Source organism: Phoenix dactylifera, chromosome 1 (assembly GCF_051530095.1).
Source record: "Phoenix dactylifera cultivar Ajwa chromosome 1, Ajwa_hap1_PhDact_Kaust_v1.1, whole genome shotgun sequence".
NCBI lineage: Eukaryota > Viridiplantae > Streptophyta > Magnoliopsida > Arecales > Arecaceae > Phoenix > Phoenix dactylifera.
Window position 1 is genome coordinate 52,469,108 of NC_143190.1, and position 23,351 is coordinate 52,492,458.

The following is a 23,351-nucleotide window of genomic DNA, read 5'->3' on the forward strand; positions in this document are numbered from 1 at the left end:
CTAATGTTGATACTCTACTATAGTAATATTATTGTATTTAATGTTTCATATTAATTACAATGGTACTTTAATAATATTATTATAACACAATATTATCATAGAGAGCTCTAGTTGCAAATTGAAATATCATATATAGCTATCGGTATAATGAAATAGTAATATTAGAATATAATATCATAACATTATTTACCGCTAGTATAATATTTAAAATATTGATATTATAATATAAAATACCACTATACAATATTAATATATTTTTTTGCTTATAACTCTTTGTACATATGATTTACATATACTCATCCTCTGAAAATTACTTTCTGCATATATACCTTTCAAATCATCCTATTTTTGTATATATAACCCCCCATGCTAGATTCTTGGTTGATGACGTTGATAAATAATTATTTTGAATATTATTCGGCACTATTATCTTTCTAAGTTAATATCTCTTAAAAATCTAATATTCAATTTGTAACAAAAAGCGCTTTGTTTTTATATAAATGTTTTAAGGACATTGATCCAAAAGAGTAATAAAATAATTTCATACTCAAAACGGTAATTTATGAAGAGCATTAACCTTAAATTTAGAGGTAAGGTATCCATAATAAAATGATTTGAGGGTATATATCGCTAATATTTTTTGGAGGATAAATATATAATAAACTATATTTGCAAAGATATATATTCAAAATACTTTTTTTTAGTCCTTTCTTGTGTACGTATGTGAGAAAAATTAGTTACCTTATATTATATTGTGATTGGTTATCACGAGACCGGTGTATTGCACAATAGTGGTCATAATACAATATAATTAACACATGTTGATTAATATTTTTTACTACTATTCTATTAAAATTATATTTTTATACTATTTATATTTTCATATTAGTTCCTGGGTTAGGTTGTATTATATAAATAGTGATAAAAATCATATAGCATTGTTAAGATGTGATTATCATTTGATATATTCGTTATCACCGGCCTCCCTCGAAAAAATTATTAAATTAATCCATTGATGTGTTGCACGAGTATTATTACAACCATGGTTAACATTTAATTGTGAGGGGATTTACCATTAAGAGACATCCGTGTCATAAAATCTTGGTCATGATTGTAGTGTGTTATTGCATTCACTCATAAATGTAGGACAAGGGCCAAGCACGCGAAGATGGAAATTGACCTAATTCAAGTATAATCAAAGAAGGATATGATGGCATGAGCGTCTGCATATTTTATCTTGCAATTTGAAATGATGCAGGTGTTTAATCGCGCAGAATACATACATGGCATGAATTTATTGACATATTTAATGCAAGAGCAAACGCAATGCATGCTCACAAGGGAACACCTCTCCATGTGAGCAAGGATGTACCATGAAAAATCTTGCAACATTGATTATGATTTCAAATTTTTGAAGCTAGTAATATAGCACATCAAATGTTGGTGCTTGATTCATTTCAATGGACATTGGTGGCACTAATTTGGGCATGCTCAGGCAATTTATTACGAGGGTGCCAAGTCACAAGAATTCAAGTTCAAGGCCTTTCCTTATTTTAGTTTTAGCCGGGATTTTTTCTATCCCAAATTCACAATTCTCAAAAGACAACCACAATTTATCATGTTTTGCACCAAACCCGTTGCTTGTGATCAGTAAAAATAATGTGCAATGCAAAAACACTAACGGGTAGCTTGTGTCACATACTCATAACCCAAAAATTTAAGCTAGTGGGGGAAGGATCAGCTCGAGCTAATAAACCTATGTGGCACCACGTTTATTAATCAAGGTGAGACTATAACAATCTCACCCATCGCTCACAACTCTATCATGGTTGGCCACTGCTTGAGAGAGGGGGCCCATCTATTGCTTGGATCCTCCTCGACCTTAGTATACCTCGGCGAGGGATTTGCATGACTCATAAAGATAGTTACCCATAATGGATTTGGCTCTATCGCCACTTATTATGGACTCAAAGCCCAAAAGCTTAAGCTTGTGGGAGGAAGACAGGCCTGGGCTAATAAATGTATGTAGCACCTTGTTTATTAGCCAATGTAACACTATGGCGCTTGAGAGAAAAAGAAAAAATACAAAATAATCATTTCAAAATTATCTATGGTAGTCCAATAGTCATATATTACTCCTCCAAAGGTTTTTCAATTAATGGGTTTATTAGATAAAGAGAATCCTTTATTAATTTCTGATAGTTTACTTAATAAACTTAACCAACTTAGCTCTAGTTGGAACCAACGTAAGCTAGCAATTTACCTACCTTGCACCCCTACGTTTCTCCATGCCACTGAAAGATAGAAAGAAAAAAACACCTAGGGCTCATTTGGTTCGTGGGAAGTATTTTTTCTCATAGAAATATGATTCTTGGAAAGTAGATTCCTGGGAAGTAGATGCCTGAGAAAATACTTTTGGCATGTTTGGTTGATCATAGAAAAATGACAGATTTTCAGAGTGCTTATGTTTGGTTGACCATCCACTTTCCTGAAAAAATTATACATAATTCCTATTATTCTCTTAATAAAAATTAGGTCTTTAATGCTCAGTGAATCAGTGATAGAATAAAAATGACCTGAAAAGGGTTTTTTTGGAAAAAAAATAAAAATGTTTCGATTTTCGGCTCACAGAAAAGTAATTTTTCTATGTTTCTTATGGGAAAGACTTTTTCATGAAATGTGGGAATCATATTTCTGTAGGAATACAACTTTTCGGTCTCTCTCATTTGAAAACTCCAACCAAACAAGAAGCATCTTTTTATTTTTTCTCCTTCTTTCCCTGTGAACTAAACGAGCTCCTAGGATAACAATACAAAAGTGTTTGAACATGGAATCATGTAATAATTGTGCTTGTTCTAAGTAAAATTGCTTGACAACCATGATTATTAGGTAACCTAACATTCTCAAGGAGCTCTTATGGAGCAAAAATTGACGGTTTCATGTAATGCTTGTGTATTTCCTTACATGTTATGCAAGAATTTCTTCTCTACGAGGAAAAAAACATTTGACAGGGTCAGTATGTAAGCATTTCTATTCACTGCATCAAAAAAAAAAAAACTAGGAAAAAAAGGTAGCATCTTATAACAAATGCACCTACTGATTAGCAGATTAACTATCAATCTATGTCATTATAAAGAAAGATGAAATGCAATTAAAAATTCTAACATAGGGCTTTTGGTTAAAGATGAGATTGTTGTCGCCCATCAATTTCTCCTTCTTCTTTGATCATAATCATCCATTACATATTCACTCGTATGCATCAATCCCATGTATCGCTGATCAAAGCAACATATACTCTTTTCATTCAAATTAACCTTGTTCATTGCAATACAATGGTCCAATGACCCCTTCGTTTAAGTTGGTCAATTGAAGTATTGTGCACAAAGTAGTTCTTCATGGTGACCTATGCCAATGGCTCAATTTCCTCATGGTTATATCTGGAAGGGCCATAGCCCTCATTACATAATAAGGTATATCGAGATGGAGATCAGAGGAGAGAGCAAAGAGGATGATTAACATTCTAAGTCCATTGCCACCTGGAATGGAGCACCTATAATCATATTAGAAGGAAAAGATTAAACGTATATACCATAACATTTTCAATATGCGAGGAATTCCATTTTGTAAACAAGCATCAAGTGTATTTTGAAGAAAAAAAATTATCACCACATTGCATCACATTGCTCGCCATTTGGCATGTCAATTATGTTTGGCACAACAATATAGCAGGCAATAATGGTCCCTTTTCGAGATCAAGGATAAGTCATCTATCCAATCTTAGACAGGCCTCTGTTGCCCAAGGTGACAATCCAAGAGGGGGGGGGGGGGGGGGGGTGAATTGGTTTCTTCTCAATTTTGGTGTTTTAAAAGCTTTCTTAATTAAGTGCGGTGGTTGCTTTCTTAGATTATTTGAATGAGTTAAACTAGAACAAAGATGGAAGATAATGCAAGAATAAATGTAAACACAAGCACAACACAAACACAACAATATATAGTGGTTCAGTGCTCTCCTTAGCACCTACGTCCACTCCCCAAGCGACCCCTTGGGAATTCACTATAATCTCGCGGATTACAGTTGGATTGTTTTTCGGGCTCACAATCCAAAAACCTTTACACTTTGGTTTTCCGGGTTCACCAAAAACCTATGTTGGTTTTACGGGCTCACCAACGAACCTATACAATTGGTTTTACGGGTTCACCAACAACCTACGTTGGTTTTACGGGATTACCAACAACCTATGTTGGTTTTGCGGGTTGACCAACAACCTACGTTGGTTTTACGGGCTTACCAACAACCTACGTTGGTTTTACGGACTTACCAACAACCTACAATGTTGGTTTTACGGGCTTACCAACAAACCTTACAACAAGGTGATTAATAAAAGAAGTAAGAAGATTTAAGCTCCTAGATGAGCAAATATAACAATATAGTCTACAAAGAAGAGTTTAGAGAATAGTTATCGCTTGATGTGTCTTCTCTCTTCTTTGTCAAGGATGCTTCACTCTTCAAGGGTGGATGGAGCTCTTAATGACTTTTGGAATCTGCTCAACCACTTTCTTTTGACTCTTGAATGAAGCACTTGGATGAAGCTTGCCTTGCTAGGGTTTTCTCTTGAATGCACTTGATGTATTTTCCCAAGCTTACTTCCTCTGATGAATACTCCCTCTTAAATACTTCTCCAACCTCCAAATAGTCCTTCCTGACCGTTGGATTGAAGAAACTAGCCGTTTATAACCGTTGGAAGTCCAAAAAGTACTTCTGCACAACTAGCCGTTATGCTTCTGCCCGTGCTTGGGTCGGCTCAACCTGTCCTTGGGTCGACCCAACTTTCACTTGGGTCGACTCAAACATTCCTTGGGTCGACCCTCTCAGAAAACACAGAAACTTGAAATTTCAGCCTTCCTTCCCATGGGTCGACCCAACCATTCTTTGGGTCGACTCAAAGTTCACTTGGGTCGACTCAACTTCTTCTTGGGTCGACCCTCTCAGTAATTCCAGAGAACCATTTTCTGTCTGCCTTTCTGTCTTGCCTTTGGGTCGACCCTCTCAGGGTTTGGGTCGACTCAACCACTGTTTGGGTCGACCGGCTCAGTAAATCCAGAGAACATATTTCTTTCATGTTTTGAGGTTCTTGAAGTTTGGGTCGACTCATGCTTACCTTGGGTCGACCCAACTCACTGTTCATCTGTGCCAATCTTGCAGAAGTGTGCCAAATGTTTTCTTGATGTGCCGGGGTCGACCCAATCATCCTTTGGGTCGACTCAATCCACACTTTGCTGCATCTCAAGGTTAGATTCATTCAAATGAACAATGAAATGTATCTATATCAATTAATACAAAATATACTGAGAGTAATAAACTTATAAATGACGTATCGATTTAACTTATAACATACTCTAGATAATTGCTTGTTAATCATCAAAATAACACTATCATCCTCAATCTCCCCCTTTTTGATGATTACAAAATAAAGAGTATGAGCCTATTGATACTTATCTTAAATTTAGTTTTTGAAAGGGTTTAACTTGCTGAATTTCAGCTTTTCATATATAAGAGTGAAGTCTCCCCCTATATCATTTAAATGTTGCCAATTTGACTTTTTGTGTTACTCCCCCTTTTATTTATAATTCATTAAAGATGAAACTCCAAAAATTTGAGATAAAACATGAGTTTCAGGTTATGTATCGAGGTGTGAAAGGTGCGTGCCAAATTCTGAATTTATGTGTGCCAAATTCTGAAATTTGATATAAATTGTTGAGTTGAACATTTTCATTGTTGCAAATTGCTCCCCTTATTACTCTTTCTTTACTTCTCCTCTTATTACTCTATCTTTACTTCTCCCCTATTACTCTTTTTTTACTTCTTCCCCTTTTTGTTACTCTATTTACTCTATCTTTACTTCTCCCCTATTACTCTTTCTTTACTTCTCCCCCTTTTTGTTATCATCAAATAGGTACATGGGAAAAGACACAATAACAAACATTCAAACTTCATTGATCAAAATAGGAACATTTTAGTACAATCATGCCAAAAACAAAAGCAAATACAATGTTCCTCAATCAAGGTTCAAAATACATGATCAACACAAAATACATATGAGAACTAGATACATATCCTAGGCTCTGAACAAGATCGTGAGACTCTCCCGGATCGCTTGGCTACGGCTCTCTTGGGTCCCATTTCTCCAAGATATTGAAGTAATCTACTGTTTGGAGATGATTGGAGAAGATTTGAGAGTGGGAAATAGGGTTTTTGGAAGAGGACAAAGGGTAAACAGTGCCCTAGATAGCTCACAGGTCCCCCTTTTAACAGTGGTGAGGATGATAGTGTTATTTTGATGATTAACAAGCAATTATCTAGAGCATGCTATAAGTTAAATTGATACTTCATTTATAAGTTCATTACTCTCAGTATATTTGTTTAATTGAAAATGGATAAATGGCCTTGTTCATTTGGATGAATCTAACCTTGAGAATGCAGCAAAGTGTGGTTTGAGTCGACCCACAGGTTGATTGGGTCGACCCCGGTACATCAAGAAGTCATCTGGCACACTCCTGCAAAAATGGCACAAATGAACAGTGAGTTGGGTCGACCCAAGGTAAGCATGAGTCGACCCAACCTCCAAAGAACCTCAAAACACAACAGAAGAATGCTCTCTGGATTTACTGAGAGGGTCGACCCACACAGTGGTTGAGTCGACCCAAGCTTGAGTCGACCCAAACCCTGAGAGGGTCGACCCAAAGGCAAGACAGAAAGACAGACAGAAAATGGTTCTCTGGAATTACTGAGAGGGTCGACCCAAGAAGAAGTTGAGTCGACCCAAGTGAACTTTGAGTCGACCCAAAGAATGGTTGGGTCGACCCATGGGAAGGAAGGCTGAAATTGAGGTTTCTGTGGTTTCTGAGAGGGTCGACCCAAGGAATGTTTGAGTCGACCCAAGGCAAAGTTGGGTCGACCCAAGGACAGGTTGAGCCGACCCAAACACGGGCTGAACAGTAACGGCTAGTTCTGCAGATGTACTTTTTGTCCTTCCCAAGGTGAGTAACGGCTAGTTTTTCAAATCTGACCATTGGGGCTTGTCCAAGGAAGGTTGGAAACTATTTAAAGGGGCACTATTCATCAGAGAGAAGAACTTTTGAGAGGGATATCAAGGAATACACAAGAAAACAAAAGTGCCCTAATCTCCTTCATCAAGAGCTTCATTCAACAATCAAAGAAAGGGATTGAGCAGTTTCAAAGAGGCATCAAGAGCTCCATCCTCCCTTGAAGAGTGAAGCATCCTTGACAAAGAAGAGCAAAGCCACTTCAAAGCGATAAATACTTTCTAACTCTTCTTTGTAGTTTATATTGTTTCATATGCTCATTTAGGAGTTTGAATCTTTTCTTTTTATTTGTTAAACACTTTGTAAAGGTTCGTTGGTGAGCCCGCAAAACCAACAAAGGTTTTTGGTGAACCCGGAAAACCAAGTGTATAGGTTCGTTGGTGAGCCCGCAAAACCAACAAAGGTTTTTGGTGAACCCGGAAAACCAAGTGTATAGGTTCGTTGGTGAGCCCGTAAAACCAACAAAGGTTTTTGGATTGTGAGCCCGGAAAACAATCCAACTGTAATCCGCGAGATTATAGTGAATTCCCAAGGGGTCGCTTGGGGAGTGGACGTAGGTGCTAAGGAGAGCACCGAACCACTATATATTGTTGTGTTTGTGTTGTGCTTGTGTTTACATTTATTCTTGCATTATCTTCCATCTTTGTTCTAGTTTAACTCATTCAAATAATCTAAGAAAGCAACCACCGCACTTAATTAAGAAAGCTTTTAAAACACCAAAATTGAGAAGAAACCAATTCACCCCCCCCCTTGGATTGTCACCTTGGGCAACAAGTGGTATCAGAGCAAGGTGCTCCAATAGTAATTATTGATCTCACAATCAAGAGTTAAAGATCATGACAACCCAAGTGGGATGTTCTATGAGTGAGGGACAATTAATTGATAGACCTCCACTATTTAATGGCATAAATTACACATATTGGAAAGCACGCATGCGTATTTTCATTCAAGCACATAACTATGATTTATGGAGTATTATAGTCAATGGGCCACACACAAGCACTAATCATGATAAAGAAATGGCTCAACAAAATTCAAAAGCAATGAAGCTGCTATATTGTGCATTAGATGAGAATGAGTTTAATTGCATATCTTCTTGCATAACTGCTAAAGACATATGGAATATGCTTGAAGTTAAGTATGAATGCACTAACAAATCTGAAACATCATGTGTAGAAGAAGAGCAGCATCATATTGCAAATTCATGCTTAATGGCACATGAAGATGAGATATATGAGGTACATGCTAAAACTAAAAACGATTTTACATTTGATGAACTTCATGATGTCTTTTCTGATTTGTATTTAGAACATAAGAAACTTATTTGTAGGAACAAGAACTTGAAGAATGAAAATCAAATCCTAATAGATGAAAAACTAAAACTGACTAATGAAATTGAAATCTTAATTAAAGAAAATAAAGAACTAAATCAGAGAAATCAACTTCTCACTGAAAGCCATGATAAACTTAAGAAAAACAATGAATTGCTTTCAGAAGATAATGAAAAATTAACTAAAGAAGTTGATAATTTGAAACCTACTGTTGAAAGATTCACTCTCAGCTCTGAAAAACTGAATTTAATGATAGAAAATTTAAGAGCTGTATATGACAAAGTTGGATTGGGATATCAACCTTGGTACACTCAAAAATCTTTCGAGAATATATTTCTTAAATCCTCCACTATTCATCCTAAAACAATTTTTCACAAATCTGGTGAAACTAATAAACAGAAACAGAAAACTGAAAATTCATTATCTGTTTTTGCTAAATCTATGTTGTTTAAATCTAGCAAGAGAATGCAGAAGTATATTACTTGTAATCCTAAAACCTGCAAACTAAGAGACAAAATAGCTATTAAGAAAATATGGGTTCCAAAAGGAATAATAATAGCTAACCTACAAGGACCCAAAAGAGCTTGGGTTCCTAAGTTGAAAATCTGAATATTTTCTGCAGGTGTGTCTAGCACTCAAGGCTCCAACAAAAGATGTTAATTTAGACATTGGGTGCTCTAGACATATATTAAAGAATGAGACTTAAAATATAATTAAGAAGAGTGACTAAAATGGAAGAAATAATGAAATTAGTAATCCTTGCATCCTCTCATATTGAAATTGTAGCTAGTATTAATCATTTCTGTGATATAAGTGATACTTTTGGTATGAAAAGAAAATATATCTAAATCACTCCATCTTCCTATATTATGCTTCAGTTATTGATGGATAATTTGCTTAATCAATACTCTTAGAATAACTCTTTGAATTCTCTATATGCTTGATTGAGAGTTCTTATCCATGGCATTATCTTCTATTGAATGTCTACTTGGTATATTTTTTTTAATATATGCATTAAGAATACCAAGATTAAAGAGTCTAGTTTTGGCATATAAAATCAACTCATACTAGTATGGACTTAATCTCAAAAGACCTTGTCATTGGTTCACTTAGATTAATTTTTGCAAGGTCAAAGTTTGCTATGTATGTCATCTAGAAAAATAAACTAGAATCATTTCTAAATCTGAAAACATTGTTCCCACCTTTTCGCCTTCGAAAATTCTCCATAAGAACTTATTTGGATCTCTAGGATTGTGAACCTAGGAGATAAGCTCTCTAATTTTGTAATTATGGATGATTTCTCAAAGCTAATATTGGTTTTATTCTTGGCACTTAAATTAAAATATTCTCTGCTTTGGCACAAACTTACAAAAGGTTTCAAATGAAAAGGGTTTGCAAACTGTGAAAGTATCAGAGCACAGTTTTGAAAACCAATTTGTTAATAAGGTTTGCGCAGAAAACGGTATTGAATACAATTATTTTTTCACCAAGAATACTATTACATATAGGGGTTATAAAAATATAAAAATAGAACCTTTGTTGCGTAAGGACAATGCTTTGTGATAGCAGTTGATTAATATTATCATCACAGCTTGTCATATTATAAGGTTTCTATTAAATCTATTTTTGAAGAAAACCCCATGTGAACTCATGAAAAACAGAAAATCAAATGGTGCATACCTTCGTGTTTTTCAGTTATACATGTTATGTTCTCAAGAATGAAATATATGCCAAATCTGATAAAACAAGTGTTTCTTTGGATATTACTCTTTAAGCAATGCATATAGAATATTCAATGAAAAAATGCTAGTTGTAGAAATGTTAATTCATATTATTCCTATTAAAACTATCTTTTATTGAGAATGTAGTTTGTCATTTTGCTTCTATTTAAAAGACATTAAGAAGAATGAACAAGATGATAATTGGTTAAGTTAAACTAAATCATCTTGAAAGGGATAAAATTTGAAATCTTATTGAAGAATCTGAAAACTTTTTATATTTGGAACAAAACTGAGTTTTTCAGAAACACACTTAATTAAGAAGAATTTGTGATTACTAAAAGAATTAATCAGAAAAGATGAAATAGATCTTGATGAAATCTTTGCATGATTAGAAGCCAAAGATAACCACTTTCATTTGATTGTTTTATGAGACTTGTATTTTGTCAAATGAATGTGTAGAATGAACTTCTGTGTGGTTATATTATTAAAATTTTTATGTAAAAATAACCATCCATATTTGAAAAACATTCATTACAAACATGATAAAATACTATTTGATTTAGAACAAGCACCAAGAGCATGATATGAAAGATTAAGTAACTGTTTGATAGAAAGTAATAGTGATAAAACTATGTATCAAAAAAAAAAGAAAAATTCTGATATCATAATTGCTCAAATATATATTGATGACATTATTTGTGGTGCTACTAATGAAGCTTTATGTAAAGTTTTTACTAAGCTCATGCAGGGTGAGTTCGAAATAAGTAAAATGGATGAACTAATCTTTTCTCTCGAACTCCAAACTAAGACAAATAAGAAAGGAGATCTTCATTGGCCAAAGTAAGTTCACAAGAATATTCTTACAGAAGTTTGGCATGAAGAAAGGTATATCTATGACCCCATATTGTAGAGTTTAAAAATAATGAGCAAGGTAATTTTATTGTTTGAAGCTGTATCACTATATCATACAGCTTGTAGGCCAAATTGTATGCTCATTTTGTGCTTATATGCAAAGATATCAAACTAATTCTAATGAATCACATCTAATTGATATCAAAAGATTCATAAAAATCTGTTAAGATAATAAAACTAAGTAAGTGCTCCAATCTTAGGTAAAAGCAAAACAAGCATAATATATTCAGCACATTTGTAAGAATTGTGTGAGCATTCCTTTGGATGGGATAAAATCCGTAATCAACTATAATTAAATAGGAAGAATTTGGAGTGAACATTTTTTTTTAAAGAGAAAAGTTTAACCTTTCTACATTGCTCATCATAGGGATGGTGCCAATGGGGAGGCTAGTGGTAGTACCCGGCACTATTTGACCCAACTATTCGGTGTAGGGCATATTAGGGACGGCACAAGAGGGAGGCTAGTGGTAGTACCTCGTGCCCCTTCCAACTCCACCGGATAGGGAGCAAATAGAGTATAGAGCATAAGAAAGTAAAAATGAAAGACAAAGTAAGTGAAAGTATATAAAAAGAATCAAGTAAAATTTTTAATCACTTGAAAAACACACTTTAAGGATGAAATCAATGCAAGAGTATGTTTAAATTGGGAGAGTTTATTTGAAAAGAATTAATTTTGATCATTGACATGCTTGTTATTTTAATGCATGACTTAACACATAATATATTTTGCATGTGGCATGATGTCTTGAATTATGGGTTCTCAATATTTTGTAATGCTCCATGCTTGGACAATTCGATTGAATGTTTGGAATACTACATAAAATTTTTGTTTGGTATTATTGAAAAGAAATTTCAGATTTGTCGTTCACAATCATCGTTAAAATCTGAAAGTTGAATAAATTTGTAAAAAGGAGAAGAGAAGGATATCTCTATTTAGGCAATAACTTTGGTATATAATGTTCTAATTCATACCAAAACTTAACATAAATACAAATATTCTGAATATGCTCTTATATGTTTGAAATATGTGTTTTCAATCGTAATGATTTAAGATGAGCTACAATGTGGAAGATACATATCTCAAATTATGACTTTGAAAGCCTCTATTGAAAATCTTTATGAAATTCAGAATCTGATAAAAGCTTAAACTCAATATGATAAAATCTTAATGTAAGAAAAACAGAATTAATTTTGATGCCTTGGTTGATTGCTCCGATACGCATCCGAAACATATCATTTCTTATCTTTAAAGTGTACTAATATTAGTCTAAATGATGCGTTTTTCAATGATCTTGATTGCAAATAAATGGTTCTAAACATATGATATTATTTTGATATTAAAAAGATTTATGGTGCTTCATATATACATTGCTGAAAAACTATGACTAAGAAATTAATATTTTGAATATACACTCCTACATAATTAAATGCTTCTATCATTAAAAAGAAAAGCTATTTTTAAGAAGAGAGTTAATGATCCTAAAGCTTAGAATATTTCAACTCACTTCAATAATTCTTATAGGAAAGAAAATGTAATTACTTTTGAAAGAAATTTGAGCTTCAAAAGAATTATTTTCTGATTAATATTTCCATACATATTCAAAAAAAAAAAGAGGCAATATAATTTATTCTTGAAAGATTAAAAAGAGTGATTGCTATAAATTTTGAAAAATTCTAGATCACTCTACATTCTTGATATTATAGAAGAACAAAAAAAAAAGGTTTGAAAGAAAATGCATCTTTTGAGGGGGAGCTTTAAATACTCAATCTCTTTATTGAAAATTATCTTCAAACTCTAAACTCTCAAATGGAATGATTAATTAAGAGGGAGAAAGAAAATTTCAGAGGAAGAGATCATATAAAACTTAATCGTATAAATTCGCATCTAAAGATGAGACAAAAAATACTAAATGTAAAGTGGTATTAAACTTTGTGCTTCATTGAATATCTTTTGAAAGTTGGATTTCCATCTATATTCATCGGTAAATAATTTATTTCTGAAAATTAATTGAAAAAGATTCCATCTACACTTGATTTGAAAAATATCTTTGGAATCTACATTTAGAGATCTCTTTTGGCTCACATATTAAATGTCTCATTTTTAAAGCCAAACACATAGAAATAAGATATCATTTTATTAGGGATCATGTGCAAAATGGAAACATATGTATTGAGCATATATGCACTGAAAAATAATTAGCCGACATATTCACAAAACCCTTGAGTGAAGATAGATTCTGCACGCTAAGGAGGGAATTAGGCATATGTGATCCTTTTTATTGAAGAAATATAAAAGGGAGCAAGTAGTCTCATGATACATTCCTCCAATTTCTAAAAATCCATGAAACATGAGTCAAACTTGTTATCTATAGATTCCTTACTCATGTATCATTGTCCCAGAAAGAATTTATAAGGATTGGAAGCAAGGAAAATTTTTAGAAGCAAAAAGGAAGAGAAAAGAAAAATTCTGCACTTGGGTCAACCCAACCCAGAATAGGGTCGACCCAACGTTGAGTCGACCCAAGAAGTTTCTTGAGTCGACCCAACGTCGGGATCCCACTATTAAAAGGGGGACCCGTGAGCTATCTAGGGCACTGTTTACCCTTTGTCCTCTTCCGAAAACCTTATTTTCCACTCTCAAATCTTCTCCAATCATCTCCAAACAGTGGATTACTTCAAGATCTTGGAGAAATGGGACCCGAGAGAGCCGTAGCCAAGCGATCCGGGAGAGTCTCACGATCTTGTTTAGAGACTAGGATATGTATCTAGTTCTCATATGTATTTGGTGGTTATCATGCATCTTTAAACTTTGATTGAGGAATATTGTATTTGCTTTTGCTTTTGATATACTAAAATGTTCCTATTTTGTTCAATGAAGTTTGAAGTTTGGTATTTATTGCATCTTTTCCCATGTACCTATTTGATGATAACAAAAAGGGGGAGAAGTAAAGAAAGAGTAATAGGGGAGAAGTAAAGATATCTTTAGAGTAAATAGAGTAACAAAAAGGGGGAGAAGTAAAGAAAGAGTAATAAGAGGAGAAGTAAAGAAAGAAAGAGAAATAATTTGTAAAACAAATTGAAAATCATATAAGAAAGCTTATACATCTAAGGGGGAGCAATTTGTAACAATGAAATTGATTAAATCAAAAATTTCTATCAAAATTCAGAATTTGGCACATATAAATTCAGAATTTGGCACGCACCTCTCGCACCCCGATACATAACCTGAAACTCATATTTTATCTCAAATTTTTGAAGTTTCATCACTAATGAATTATAAATGAAAGGGGGAGCAATTCAAAGAGTCAAATTGGCAACATTTAAATGATATAGGGGGAGATTTCACAAGTATATATGAAAAGCTGAAATTCAGCAGTTTAATTCCTTTTATAAACTGATTTTAAAGACAAGTATCAATAGGCTTATACTCTTTATTTTGTAATCATCAAAAAGGGGGAGATTGAGGATGATAGTGTTATTTTGATGATTAACAAGCAATTATCTAGAGCATGCTATAAGTTAAATTGATACTTCATTTATATGTTCATTACTCTCAGTATATTTGTTTAATTGAAAATGGATAAATGGCCTTGTTCATTTGGATGAATCTAACCTTGAGAATGCAGCAAAGTGTGGTTTGAGTCGACCCACAGGTTGATTGGGTCGACCCCGGTACATCAAGAAGTCATCTGGCACACTCCTGCAAAAATGGCACAAATGAACAGTGAGTTGGGTCGACCCAAGGTAAGCATGAGTCGACCCAACCTCCAAAGAACCTCAAAACACAACAGAAGAATGCTCTCTGGATTTACTGAGAGGGTCGACCCACACAGTGGTTGAGTCGACCCAAGCTTGAGTCGACCCAAACCCTGAGAGGGTCGACCCAAAGGCAAGACAGAAAGACAGACAGAAAATGGTTCTCTGGAATTACTGAGAGGGTCGACCCAAGAAGAAGTTGAGTCGACCCAAGTAAACTTTGAGTCGACCCAAAGAATGGTTGGGTCGACCCATGGGAAGGAAGGCTGAAATTGAGGTTTCTGTAGTTTCTGAGAGGGTCGACCCAAGGAATGTTTGAGTCGACCCAAGGCAAAGTTGGGTCGACCCAAGGACAGGTTGAGCCGACCCAAACACGGGCTGAACAGTAACGGCTAGTTCTGCAGATGTACTTTTTGTCCTTCCCAAGGTGAGTAACGGCTAGTTTTTCAAATCTGACCATTGGGGCTTGTCCAAGGAAGGTTGGAAACTATTTAAAGGGGCACTATTCATCAGAGAGAAGAACTTTTGAGAGGGATATCAAGGAATACACAAGAAAACAAAAGTGCCCTAATCTCCTTCATCAAGAGCTTCATTCAACAATCAAAGAAAGGGATTGAGCAGTTTCAAAGAGGCATCAAGAGCTCCATCCTCCCTTGAAGAGTGAAGCATCCTTGACAAAGAAGAGCAAAGCCACTTCAAAGCGATAAATACTTTCTAACTCTTCTTTGTAGTTTATATTGTTTCATATGCTCATTTAGGAGTTTGAATCTTTTCTTTTTATTTGTTAAACACTTTGTAAAGGTTCGTTGGTGAGCCCGCAAAACCAACAAAGGTTTTTGGTGAACCCGGAAAACCAAGTGTATAGGTTCGTTGGTGAGCCCGCAAAACCAACAAAGGTTTTTGGTAAACCCGGAAAACCAAGTGTATAGGTTCGTTGGTGAGCCCGTAAAACCAACAAAGGTTTTTGGATTGTGAGCCCGGAAAACAATCCAACTGTAATCCGCGAGATTATAGTGAATTCCCAAGGGGTCGCTTGGGGAGTGGACGTAGGTGCTAAGGAGAGCACCGAACCACTATATATTGTTGTGTTTGTGTTGTGCTTGTGTTTACATTTATTCTTGCATTATCTTCCATCTTTGTTCTAGTTTAACTCATTCAAATAATCTAAGAAAGCAACCACCGCACTTAATTAAGAAAGCTTTTAAAACACCAAAATTGAGAAGAAACCAATTCACCCCCCCCTCTTGGATTGTCACCTTGGGCAACAAGTGGGGTCCCGACATTGGGTCGACTCAAGAATTTTCTTGGGTCGACTCAACGTTGGGTCGACCCTATTCTGGGTTGGGTCGACCCAAGTTCAGAAATTTTTCCTTTCTCTTCCTTTTCGCTTCTAAAAATTTTCTTTGCTTCCAATCCTTACAAATTCTTTCTGGGACAATGATACATGAGTAAGGAATCTATAGATTACAAGTTTGACTCATGTTTCATAGGTTTTTAGAAATGGGAGGAATGTATCATGAGACTGCTTGCTCCCTTTTATATCTCTTCAATAAAAAGGATCACATATGCCTAATTTCCTCCTTAGCGTGCAGAATCTATCTTCACTCAAGGGTTTTGTGAATATGTCGGCTAATTGTTTTTCAGTGCATATATGCTCAATACATATGTTTCCATTTTGCACACGATCCCTAATAAAATGATATCTTATTTCTATGTGTTTGGCTTTAGGAATGAGATATTAAGGATGTAAGCCAGAAGTGATCTCTAAATGTAGATTCCAAAGATAGTTTTGAAATCAAGTGTAGATGGAATCTTTTTCAAGTTATTTCAAGGAGTATCAAGAATAATATTCAAAGAAAGCACGAATGAAAATCCAATACCTTTTTTTTTTAATATATTAAGTATATAGCAACATGAGAGCAATCTAATTAATTTTTAGAGTATAGTATAAGAGCAGATAAAGATCAAAACTTATATACTCGAAAAATATAAGATTATGTTGAATTCTTAATTCTTAATGACTTCAAAGTTCTTTCATGATATAAAAGTATTGGAGCATAGATACCAAAATATGAATTTATGCAATGTAGGATACATAAAATTCAGGGCTTTGAAAGTTCTTTTAAAGCTCTCTTAAAGACTTTCTTTTACTCCTTTAAAGATCATAGCATCAAAATCAATTAAAATGAATTGGCTCAGGATTGAAACACGAAAGTGCAAGCCAATAAGAGCTTATTAGTGGATTCCAAAGTAAATTTTCAATACTAAGACAATGGAATCCTTTTCACTTAGTTTTCAAAACAAGTGATTTACCAATTAAGTACACATGAAAATCCAACTTTCAAAAGATATTTAATGAAGCACAAAGTCTAATACCAAAATATGCTTAAATTGATATCAGTTTGAAACCAATTTGACATTAAAAGCATGCTAAAAGTCCTTTGCCAAATTTACATAGAGTAATCTTTAATGATTTAGCTTTAAGTTATGTCTCTTTCTTGTATGCAAGGCTCTTGATATCAATTCATGCTTTGTAAGTAAAACAGTTAAATTCAGAAATTAACAAGAATGATCATGAATCAAATATAAAATATTCAAGGTGTATATTTATAAATTTCAATTTCTTAGTCATAGTTTCTCAGCAATGTATACATGAAGCACAATAAATCTTTTTAGTATCAAAATAAAATCATATGTTTAGAAACATTAGTTCCCAATCAAGATTATTGAAAAATATATCATTTAGACCAATTTTAATAAACTTATAAGATAGAAAATGATATGTTTCAGATGCGTATCGGAGCAAACAATTAAGGCATCAAAATTAATTCTATTTTTCTTAAACTGTAGTTTTTATCTAGAAATCATATTGAGTTATTTCTCAAAATGATGCAATCATTGAAGCATATAATGAAAGTTACAAAAATGCAATGATAGAAGCATTTTTAAATTAAGTTTAAGCTTTTATACAAAATCAGATTCTGAATTTCATAAAAATTTTCAAGGAAGCTTTCAGAATTATAATTTGAGATATGCATCTTCTACATTGTAGCTCATCTTAAGTTATTAAGATTGAAAACACATATTTCAAAAGTATTAGAACACATTCAGAATCTTTGTAATTAACATTTAATTTGGGCACAAATTGGAGCAATTTAACAAGTATCAGGATATTATGTACCAATGTTAGGCAAGATAAGAGATAAATCAGAATCAATTCATTTTGCCTAATTTGCAAATTCAAATTATGCTTTTCTTTTATTTTTCAAAATATATTCATTAAAACAGAATGATGTTGTTGTTGGTAATAACATGTTTCAATCAAATTTTATAGGCATGAAGCATTACAAGTTATATTTAGGAAAGATCTTTGTTATTTGAATATTGAAAACACATAATTCAAAATATCATGTCACATGCAAAACATAATATGCATTAAGTCATAACATCATGTATTAAAACATTAAGAGCAAGCATGTCAAGGATCAAAATTTATTCTTTTCAAATAAACTCTCCCTATTTATATATAATTCTACACTGATTTTATCCTTAAGGTGTGTTTTCAAGTGATCGAAACTTCATTTGGCTTTTCACAAGCTTTTTATATACTTTCATTTATCTTGTCATTCATTTCCTCATTTTTGAATTTCTTCCTTTAACCACTTAATGAACATTCTAATCTTCATTTCTTTTGGTTTTACTTTTCTATGCTCTATACTCTATTTGCTCCCTATCCGGTGGAGTTGAAAGGGGCACGAGGTACTACCACTAGCCTCCCTCTTGTGCCGTCCCTAATATGCCCTACACCGAATAGTTGGGTTAAATAGTGCCGGGTACTACCACTAGCCTCCCCATTGGCACCATCCCTATGATGAGCAAAATAGAAATGTTAAAATGTTCACTTCAAACTCTTCCTGTTTAAGTGTAATTAATTACGGATTTTATCCCTTTCACAAGTCTCACAAATATGCCGAATGTATTATGCTTGTTTTTCTTTTCCTTAAGATTGAAGTATTTGCCTTTACTTAGATTTTACTTCTCTTGAATAAGATCCATTTTCTTTTCTTTATCTCTCTCTCTTTTTGTTATTCTCAAGTAATTTACATGAAAGAGCAGAATAAAGAAATAATCTTATGTATCATATAGATGTATATCATGCAAACAACATTTTCATTATGCTCAAGAATTCATAGCTTCTCACAAGTCAATTCAAATTAGCATTTTAAGCATATACTTGTGTATTTGATGGTTATGATATAGGCAAAGGAACATTTTAGTTTGAGCAAACCATGAATCAATTTCTAAAAGCATAAGTCAATTAATACATATATAGACATGATATCAAGAAATTAATAATTAAAGATTTTAACCATGCCACAATAAGATTTAAGTTATAGACTTTGCTCAGCTAATTTATGAGAGAGGTATCTAAAATTACCGATTCATTCTATATTCTTCAAGTCAAACTAGATTTCTTTTGTGTGAACGTTTGGCTGAAGAAGGTCCTATCTCTTGTTTGCATGTGAATGTTTATTATATCTTATGTGGAGGTGTCCTTCAAGTTGAAATCTCTCATTTTCTTGCTCAAGGATCCTGCATTATTAACAAACTTCTTTTCTTTCTTGAAAGAAAGTCATTAGTTGCTTCAAGATACAAAACATTCATACAACATATTTCTTAACTAGATGACTCAACATAAGATATGACAATAATTGAATGTTGAGTCACTTTACTCAAGAGATTGCCTAAATATAAGCAAGCACATGTCACTTGAACTAAAGAGATAGTTTCATTAACCAAGATGGTTCAAGAACAAGCATGTGAGGCAATAGGAAGATTCATCAAGGTCAAATCAATTTCTTATTTTCAGAATCAATTTAGCTTAGATTCTATTTGCATAAGATAATTATCAATAAAGTATACAAGTTGAATTTTAATCAGATTATCTTAAGTAGTTGTTTCCATCAAAATTATGATTATGATTTAGCTTTCAACACAGATACTCTTGTTTCAGGAAGACAAGCAATCTTCTTGTAGAAAAAAATAAGAAATATTTTTGACTTATGAGAGATAGCTCAAGAAAATTAATATTCATGCTTTAACAGATTTTTATGCTCAGATTAAACATGATGAGTTAAAATTAATCAGTGAAATTTGAGATCTTTTTAGGAAAAGATATTAATCATGGATACAATGATTATGCTCAATGAAATATTTTTTTTTTTAATGATCAGATTTATTGATTTTGAATTTTAGAATAGTCTTGAGCATTACTTGTAAGAGGAAAGACGATTTGTTATTATAGAAACTTTTAAGTAAGTTTCTTATTATGATCATAACACATTAATCATTTATGATTGAACCAATTTGAAATGATTATGATTTAACCTATGATGCATATATGAGACTTATAAAGCAAATCATAATACATTTCAGATAATCATATAAGGAATGAATGGTATAATAACATGATGAATTACATTCATACCTTCACGAAGGATAACCTAAGATTTCATAAGTATTATGCTCAATAAAGTTTTAGCATAAAATCAGCATCAACCATTTATATTAGAGAAGAAATTTAGATTTTGAAAAACTTAAAGGAGAAGGTTATACATATTCATTCATTGTTTTCTTATTATCATGCAAGCACTAGAAAAATTTTATGCTAAGATCGTTGAGATAAAAATTCAACATATGAGGCATTTAAGAACTTTGATGCAGAGAGCATCGTAATTTCATAAAAAGATAATTTTGATACACGATGTAGAATGTTAAACCTTATACTAGATTTAATGAATAAATTGAGACTTATTTTTAATTATGTGTCAATGCACCCATTTGTATGAAGGTTTCATTTGTTCCATGGGTAGCTTGGCACACTTATATCTACACCCTCATATTTTCATTTTGGGTACCCAAGCTTGCTTGGGTCCTTGAGGGTTAGTGCATATGGTTCCTTTTGGAACCCAAATCTGTTTAAACGTAATAACTTTACCATTTGATTTATTCGTATTAGAACCATAGGTAAAGTTTTTATGCCCAATCTTTTTATGTTTGAAATAAGTTATCTTATTTAATGGTTTGCTTGGCGAATTGATAACATTTTTCTTTAGGGATTTATTGTTGAGCAAAGAAATCCAGCCAAGTCTTGATTTATCAAAAACAGCATGTTGACTTTCAAACATCGTTTTTAATCTTTCTGAACTTACAGTGAATTTGTTAATAAAAGATTTCAATTGGTTAACTTCTTCACTTAAGTTTTGATTTTCTTTAATTAAATTCTGATTTTTCTGAATCAATTCTTCTGAATTTAATCTTAAGCGTTCATTCTCAGAATTTAATTTGTCTTTCATTTCAGCAGTAGAATTTCTTTCCTCTGACATTTTCAGATGTAGCCTTTTATTCTTTAAACTAAGCTTCTTATTCTTTAAATTAAGCTTCTTGTATTCTAAGTATAAATCAGAAAATGCATCATGAAGTTCATCAAATGTAAAATCAGATTGAGCTTCAGTATGTACTTGATTTTTGAATGAGAAATCACTTTGTATTCGAGTACATACCTCATCTTCATGTGTCACAAAGCATAGATTTTCAATTTCAGTTTGTTGCTCTTCTTCTTCGGAGCTAGTTTCAAATTCACTAGAAATGTTAGTGCATTTATATTTAACTTCAAGCATACTCCATATTTCCTTAGCAGTCATGCAAAAAGATATGTTATTAAGTTCACTATCATCCAATGCACAATATAGAATATTCATGGCTTTTGCATTTTGCTGAGCCATTTTCTTATCATGATTAGCATTTGTATGTAGCCCATTGACTATGATACTCCATAAATCGTAGTCATGTGCTTGAATGAAAATGCGCATGCGTGCTTTCCAATGTGTGTAGTTTATACCATTAAATAGTGGAGGTCTATCAATTAATTGTCCCTCACTCATAGAACATCCCACTTGGGTTGTCATGATCTTTAACTCTTGATTGTGAGATCAATAATTATTATTGGAGCACCTTGCTCTGATACCACTTGTTGCCCAAGGTGACAATCCAAGAGGGGGGGTGAATTGGTTTCTTCTCAATTTTGGTGTTTTAAAAGCTTTCTTAATTAAGTGCGGTGGTTGCTTTCTTAGATTATTTGAATGAGTTAAACTAGAACAAAGATGGAAGATAATGCAAGAATAAATGTAAACATAAGCACAACACAAACACAACAATATATAGTGGTTCGGTGCTCTCCTTAGCACCTACGTTCACTCCCCAAGCGACCCCTTGGGAATTCACTATAATCTCGCGGATTACAGTTGGATTGTTTTCCGGGCTCACAATCCAAAAACCTTTACACTTTGGTTTTCCGGGTTCACCAAAAACCTATGTTGGTTTTACGGGCTCACCAACGAACCTATACAATTGGTTTTACGGGATTACCAACAACCTATGTTGGTTTTGCGGGTTGACCAACAACCTACGTTGGTTTTACGGGCTTACCAACAACCTACGTTGGTTTTACGGGCTTACCAACAACCTACAATGTTGGTTTTACGGGCTTACCAACAAACCTTACAACAAGGTGATTAATAAAAGAAGTAAGAAGATTTAAGCTCCTAGATGAGCAAATATAACAATATAGTCTACAAAGAAGAGTTTAGAGAATAGTTATCGCTTGATATGTCTTCTCTCTTCTTTGTCAAGGATGCTTTACTCTTCAAGAGTGGATGGAGCTCTTAATGACTCTTAGAATCTGCTCAACCACTTTCTTTTGACTCTTGAATGAAGCACTTGGATGAAGCTTGCCTTGCTAGGGTTTTCTCTTGAATGCTGTTGCCCAGATAGACAACCCAAGAGGGGGGGGGGGGGGTGAATTGGGTTTTAAAATAATTTAGATAATTTAAAACGTTATGGATGATTAATTAAAAACTATTGCAAGTTATTTAATTAATTACTATGTGCTGTGAGTAATATGAAATGAGAAGAAGGAGAGACAATCAATCACAAACACAAGTTTTATAGTGGTTCGGAGCTAACCCTTGCTCCTACGTCCACTCCCCAAGTCTCACTTGGGAATTCACTATAATCCTCTTGGATTACAGCCGGTTGTTTTCCAAGCTCACAACCGAACTTGTTGTTTTACGAGCTCACAACGAACTCGGTCGGTTTTCCCAGGCTCACCGACTAGAACCACCCCCGATTGTTTTTCCGGGATCACAATCGAACCCTTACACACGTTGGTTTTAACTCGGCTCACCAACCAACCTCAATCCCCTTGATTCAATCCCCGATTGAACCAAGTAAATACAAGTTGTAAAAAGAAAACAGAAAATGAGCTTCTCAAAAAGCAGATGAAAACAATATGAACAATAAATGAAGTTAAGAAGCCTCAAACGCTTTTAGATTGGAGATGAGGAATGGCTTCTTAAACTTCTGGTCTCCTCTTGAAAGAGGAGTCGACTTGAATGCAGGAGAAGGAGGCTTTAATTGCTGGGAAGATGTAGTTGGAAGCAGTAAATGCAGATCTTCCTCTTTTTCG